Raw genomic sequence first — 7,651 nt, forward strand, 5'->3', positions numbered from 1 at the left:
GAGAATTAAAGACTTGGTTTTGTTACTCTCTCCACCTAAATCAAATGTCTACAGTTTTAGAAGGTTTGGTTTTTACTTCCCTTTATACCTTAACTTTTTTGGGGAAGATTTTATTTATTTATTGTAAAGAGAGAGAGAGAGCGGGGGAAGGGGCAGAGGGAGAGGGAGAGAGAGAATCCCAAGCAGACTCTGCGCTGAGCACGGAGCCCAATCTCACGACCCTGAGATCATGACCTGAGCTGAAATCAGAAGTCGGACGCTTAACCCACTGAGTTACCCAGGCACCCCTGTACTTTAACTTTTTTTTTTTTTTAAGAGTTTATTTGTTTGAGAGCAAGAGAGAGCTAGAGCGCACAGGCAAGAGAGCACACGAGTGGGGGAGGGGAGGAGAGGGAGAAGCAGACTCCCCACTGAGCAGGGAGCCGGATGCTGGGTTCCATCCCAGGACCCTGGATCACGACTGAGCTGAAGGCAGATGCTTAACCAGTTGGGCTACCCAGGCGCCCGTGTACCTTAACTTTTCATCACTACCCAGAATTTCTTTTTTAGTGTGGTACAAACCACACAACATAAGGTTTACCATTTTAACCGTTTGTTAGCGTACAGTTCAACATTGTTAAGTATACTCACATTGTTCTGAAACAGCTCCAGCACTTGCTCGTCTTGCAAATCTGAAACTATACCCGTTAAACAACTCCCCATTTCCCTCTCCCCCAGCTCCCTGGCAGCCACCCTTCTACTTTCTGTGAATCTGACTACCGTAGATACCTCATGTAAGTGGGATCTTACAGCATTTGCATTTTTGTGACTGGCTTATTGCACTTAGCGTAACTTCCTCAAGGTTCATCCATGTTGTAGCACGGATGCTACATTCTTGTCAGAATTCCCTTCCTTTAAAGAAGGCCAAGTAATACTCCATGGTACGTGTACAGCACGCTTTGTTTATCCATTCAGCCGGCCCTGGGCCCTTGGGAATATAGTGCTCTATGAACATGGCGTGGAGGGATCTCTTCGTGATCCTGGTTTCCGTTCATTTACTACTCAGGATTTTATCCTTATCACAATAAAAGTTTGTATCTTTTACTCTGGTCCTCTTTCTTCTGAAGTTGGCACCCTTTTATGTTTAATAGGTTCCCGTTCCTTACCTTACCCTACCGTCCAGCCTTCCCAGGCCACTGACGGAGTTACAGTATCATAGGTCTTTTATAGTTACTTCTTAGGGCCGCAGCAGAAGAAACAGTGACAGTATGGGTAGGAGGATGCAGAGTTCCCTGGGGCAGGGTCAGCTGCAGAAGGTCCTCCTTCCTTTCTGCAGACCAGGCCAAGGGGGCTCCCAGCACAGCTCCCCACCCCCAACCCATCAGTCCGGCCACATGCTCTGCTGGGGAGCTCCAGCCTCGTGCCCACCTTCATCTCCTTCTGTTCACATCCCTCTCCCTCCATGTCCCCTCTTTCTTCCCTTATTTCTTCATTTCTTATTCTCATTTTGATTCTTTCTTTTTTTTTTGGTATGGAAAAAAAATTTTCTTTTTTTTTTTTAATGATTTTTTATTATATTATGTTAGTCATCATACAGTACATCCCCGGTTTCCGATGTAAAGTTCGATGATTCATTAGTTGCGTATAACACCCAGTGCACCATGCAATACGTGCCCTCCTTACTACCCATCACCGGTCTATCCCATTGCCCCACCCCTCTCCCCTCTGAGGCCCTCAGTTTGTTTCTCATAGTCCATAGTCTCTCATGTTTCATTCCCCCTTCTGATTACCCCCCTTTCTTTATCCCTTTCTTCCCCTACCGATCATCCTAGTTCTTATGTTCCATAGATGAGAGAAATCATATGATAGTTGTCTTTCTCTGCTTGACTTATTTCACTTAGCATTATCTCCTCCAGTGCCGTCCATGTTGCAGCAAATGTTGAGAACTCATTCTTTCTGATAGCTGAGTAATATTCCATTGTGTATATGGACCACAACTTCTTAATTCTTTCTATTTGAAAGGGTTCATTCTGAACCCTATGCGTTAACACCAATACATAGTAAGGGCTATGTGTGCTGCTCAGATTGGTTCATCGGTGTGACAGCACAGATCATTTGTGAATAAATGAATTTCTGGAGTCACTGTGTTTTTCTTTAGCATTATCGTACAGTTTTAGCTTTACTGCCTTCATCGGGGTGTGTTGGGATACTGTGTTGCCCTCACTGACTCCCTAGCATAGCTGTATCATTCATCCAGAACGTATACATGAGTGCCTCCAGGCTTGGGTTTTCTCCAGACACTTTCTACTAGGAACATTGTTTGTTTGTTTGAATTTAAGTTGAGATTTTACTTCATTTACCGGCAGTGGTTAGATGGCACGTGGGAATGAGTGTTCCAAGGGATCATACTGGATAGCAGAGCTAACAGCGGAGCTTGGTGTCCTCATTTCATCCTGGTGCTTCTCTCTTACTGGTTCTTTCCCACACCTGCCACCTGGCAGCCTTGGCCAGGAAGTAAAGATGTCTTATTTTTGATGTCAGAGATTTATGACCTATGTTTCCAGTAAATCTTTTTTTTTTTTAAGTTTTATCTTTGGAAAATGTAACTTTGTATATCAAATCCTAAATTCTTTTTTTTTTTTTTTTGGTATAAAGATTTTGGTTTTTTAGGTAATATCTACATTCAACGTGGGGCTTGAACTCACAACCCCGAGATGAAGAGCTGCATGCTCTACCAACTGAGCCAGCTAGGTGCCCCCAAATCCTAAATTCTTAGTAGAATTGGAGATTCTGTTATTTAAAATTCAAAGATAACTGTGCATTTAGGACCTATTGTATTATTAAGTAATTTTTCACAAGTAATTTACCTTTTTCACTCTCCTTCTCTCGTGATTCTACAATGGATTTTTCTAGAGGCTACATGACATAGTGACATCTTCACTCCGATGGTTAACGGAGCATGTACTTGTGTGCTTTTGTGTTTCCTAGACTCTTGTAAGTTGTAGAAATTTGTAAGAATTTTCCAAGATTCATCGGGTGCCTGGGTGGCACAGTCATTAAGTGTCTGCCTTCGGCTCAGGGCGTGATCCCGGCATTCTGGGATCGAGTCCCACATCGGGCTCCTCTGCTGGGAGCCTGCTTCTTCCTCTCCCACTCCCCCTGCTTGTGTTCCCTCTCTCGCTGGCTGTCTCTGTCAAATAAAAAAATAATAAAATCTTTAAAAAAGAAAAAGAATTTTCCAAGATTCAGGGTCCCCTCACCAAATTGTAATGGGGTGTATGCTGGAAGATTTGCTACTTGTGTTTATAATCAAATCTCACTTAGCAATTCACTCTGCATGGAATAGAGTTAAATCGCACCTCCTATCACTCCAGCCCGTTTTTGAGGTACTGACTTCACTGTCAGCTCCTTAAAGAGGAAGAGGGAAAATGGTCTCTCACTGCAATCATCACACAAGATCTGTGTTGTTATATAAGAAACTTTGTCACAGGAGAATAATCTTGATTTTTTGGGAGGGGGCACAAGCAGTTAGCCCTGGACAAACTCCATTCCTGTGGTAGAAACATGATTAAAGTCACTTCTTCTGGTGGTTAAGTAAGCTCCAGAACTTACTCCATTGGACACTGATGAGAATCCAGCTTCGCGAAGACCCAAAGCGTGTTTGGGTTCACGTCTGCACCATGCTTTCTTCCTGGAGCTGAAGGGAACCCGACGGCACCAGGGGTGTGTACTGAGTTGAGGAACGCACCTCTCAGATTCTCCCTTGATGCCTCCAGGGAACATGGATATGCCAGGATGCTGCAGGCGAGAGAAAGGGCTGCCGTTGGGGCTGGTTTTTATTAATAGCTTCCTTGCTGTTGTTAATAAAATGCTCTTTTAAACAAAAGATCACATATATTCGCCTGTGGCAAGCCATCCAGCTGTACCCTTTATGCTTTATGATCTTTTCAATGCGTATTTTATACTTCAGTTTAAATGTTGGTTTAAAAACAAACTTCGTCATCCAGAAGTTACTACTCCCTATGCATTTAAGCACATATCATATCAAATTGTTAAATAACATTTCACAGATAACAGCTAATATTTGTGGAATGCTCACATTTGTCATTTTTGTATTAACTCTTTTTTTTTTTTAAAGATTTCATTTATTTGAAAGAGAGGGGCGCCTGGGTGGCACAGCGGTTAAGTGTCTGCCTTCGGCTCAGGGCGTGATCCCGGCGTTATGGGATCGAGCCCCACATCAGGCTCTTCCGCTATGAGCCTGCTTCTTCCTCTCCCACTCCCCCTGCTTGTGTTCCCTCTCTCGCTGGCTGTCTCTATCTCTGTCAAATAAATAAATAAAATCTCTAAAAAAAAAAAGAGAGAGAGAGAGCACGCCAGCAGAGGTGGGGGCAGAGGGAGAGAGAGAATCTCAAGCAGACCCCCCCCTTGCTGAGCAGGGAGTCCGACATGGGGCTCAATCTCAGGACTCTGAGATCATAACCTGAGCTGAAGTCAGCCGCTTAACCAATTGAGCCACCCAGGCTGCCTGAGTATTAACTCTTTAATCTTTACGGTAGTCTACCTAAGTTGGTATTATCATTACCCTCATTTTACAGACTGAGGCTTAATGAAGTTAAGAGATTTGCCTGAGGTCATAACAGTTTATACCACCAGTTCTTAAAATGTGGTCTCTGGACCCCTGGGAATCCCTGGGAACTTTTAGGGCTATGTGTGAGATCCACACTATTTTCTTAAAACTACTAAGGTATTATTTGTTTTCTTCATTCTAGTGAGTGTACAGTGGAGTTTTCCAGAGGCTGTATGACATGGTGACATCATCACTCTGATGGTTAATGGACTATGTGCTCGTATATTTTTGTGTTTTCTAGAATATTGTAAGTTGGCAGGTTAACATTATAAGTAATATGTTTTTAGATATTAACTCAGTTTGCTCTGAGTATTTCTCCTGTGCTTACTATTTTCAGTTTTATCTGCTGTAATGGGCTGAATTATATCCCTAGGAATTCATACGTTGAAGCCCTAACCCCCAGCAGCTCAGAATGCGACTGTGTTAGGAATTCCTATGTTGAAGCCCTAACCCCCAGTAGCTCAGAATGTGACTGTGTTTGGAGATAGAGTCTTTCAAGGGGTGAGCAAGTAGAAACGAGGCCGAGGCTTCTAGGGTAGGCCCTAATCCAGTCTGACCGATGTCTTTATAAGAAGAGGAAATATGGATACATCAGACCCCTGGCCTCTGAGATTGGCCCCCCTGGGTCTTTCTTCAAAAAAGGTTGGTGATGATATTACCAAGGCAACTGGTGATTGGAAGGGTCTGAGGATCATGGTGAAACTGACCGTCCAGGACAGACAGGCCGAGATTGAGGTAGTTTCTGCCTCTGCCCTGATCTGTGGGCTGCAGGGTGGGTGGCTGCTACCTTCATGGCATCAGCAGTGGTGTGGTGACATGTCCAGTTAAGAACTAGAAAGGAAAATACTTCAATAAAGGGTTGTTTTACAACCAAGGGAAAAGGAACCATCGGGCATGTGCGTGCATAGAGGAATGACCATGTATGACCCAGCAAGAAGTCAGCCATCTGCAAGCCAGGAAGAAAGGCCTCAGGAGAAACCAAACCTAGCAACACCTTAATCTTGGACTTCTAATCTCCAGGACTTGGAGAAAATAAATTTCTGTTGTTGAAGCCCCCCAGTTTGTGCTATTTTGTCATAACAGTCCTAACAAGCTAATATACTTGCTATAGTGCAGGAGCTGATATACCTGTCTTCCTCTGAGCCAGATGTTAAAGGTAAATCAGTGCCCCTCTTCTTGCTAACTTTTTTGGGGGGGAAACATAGTTGTGTTTCATAAAATACATTATTTTGTTAATATGTAATGGGTTCCTTATTGTTATTTTTAAACATTTTTTCACTTCTTAGGCGTTTCTTTAAAGATTAAAGGGCAGTTTTAGGTTCACAGCAAAATTTAGAGGCAGGCTTAGTTTTATTTTCAAGTACAATAGATGATATCTATGTCTATATATCTCATATAAACAAAAGTTCGTGGGAGTCCTCAATAATTTTTTAGTGTAAAGGACCCCCGAGACCAGAAAGTTTGAGAACTGCTGTACCAGACTATACCCCTTCCAAGTGGGATTATATTTATTACACACGGTCTTCTATAACAAGCTTTCCTCATCTGCAGTATGTAGTGGGTCCCTTAGTTGTCACCAGATACAGGTCTACATGATTTTTAATATCTCGCAATAGTTCATTGTGTGTATGTATTATACTTTAACTAGTTGGTCCCTGACTGACAATGAGTTGGTTTCCAGGTTTGGCTATTATAAACAATTCTGGATTGAATATCTTTGTGCATTTTTTTAATGCTTTTGAGGTCATCTAGACATGAGATTACATGCTTTCAAAGATGTTAAATTTAAGTTTCTTATTTAGAAACTAAGGTTCCTCCATTTTGTATTGCTAGGTACTAAATACAAACAGAAAAATGCATAAAACATATGTACCATTTAACAAACGCACCCAGCAGCTTTTGGGCCCGTTCATTTGAAAAGGCCTACCTCGTAATTCTCTCAAAGGTTAGGAAAACTTTTCCTTCCTTATAAATTATAATTGTCTATTTTCTACAACGCTTTTACCTGTCATCTGGAAAATTGAATTCTCTTCCCTAAATTAGCTTTGCTATTGGCTTAACTAACAGTCCTAGACTTTCGTTGATTTGCTTTCAGCGCGAATCAGCTGACCCAGCTTGAAGGTGTTGCCGGAGACCAGTGCCACTGGAGGAGCTGCCCAGCAGTGTGGGAAACATTTTGACCTTCAAAAGTCTGGAAACATCTCTTGTCTTATTGATGGGCATCTTGTCAGTGCCTGCCCAAACTCTTTATTAGGCAACTTTGGTAATTCTAGAAGATCAGGGACTTCATAAGACAGCACTGGAACAGGAGAGCTATGTCTAGAATCTAACTTGCTCAGTGCCTTGGAAATACACAATGAGCTTTGCTAAGACTAGGATTAAGACGGTGGGAAAAGATGGAAAATTTTAGGATGTCTTCAGAACTATAGGGCATCAGAGCCTTCTCTTCTAGACCTGAGAAAAGAACTCACATTTTTTTAAACACCCACTGTCCTGCTTAGTATGTAGTTTTACATGAGTTTTCTAGAATTCTTTTGAGATAGATGGTATTAGCATTAGAGAGAAAATAGATTAGAGAACCTGCCCAATAACACAGCTGGTAAGTGGGCTTCTACCCCCCAGTCTATCTGACAAGAAACTGCTCTCCCACTATACAGAGTTGCTGTACAGCCCGGCGAGGCTACTGTATTTACTGGGAGATAAGGACATCAACGGCCAGAGCCGCCCTGCAGCACCACCCCTAAATCCAACTGCAAAGGGTAAAGAAAACACGGAAAGGAGCTATTGTTTTCTGTTTTCCCAAGGGGACCCCAGCCCAAGCCATTGATGCAGTCAGAATTCCCAGGCAGGCCAGATTCGGGGTGACTATGAACCTTCTAACCTGTGTTTTTTCCTACCGATTAAGATCATGTTTTTCATTGCCTTTGATTTTTTTTTTTTTTTAAAGACTATAGCAGCCAAGTCTTTATAAAAACACAATCTAGGGCTTGGGTCCCAAAAGTTCATTATGTTTTGTCCTGTCAGATTCTCCATGTTTCCTCT

Source organism: Ursus arctos, unplaced genomic scaffold, assembly GCF_023065955.2.
Source record: "Ursus arctos isolate Adak ecotype North America unplaced genomic scaffold, UrsArc2.0 scaffold_7, whole genome shotgun sequence".
Taxonomy (NCBI): Eukaryota; Metazoa; Chordata; class Mammalia; order Carnivora; family Ursidae; genus Ursus; species Ursus arctos.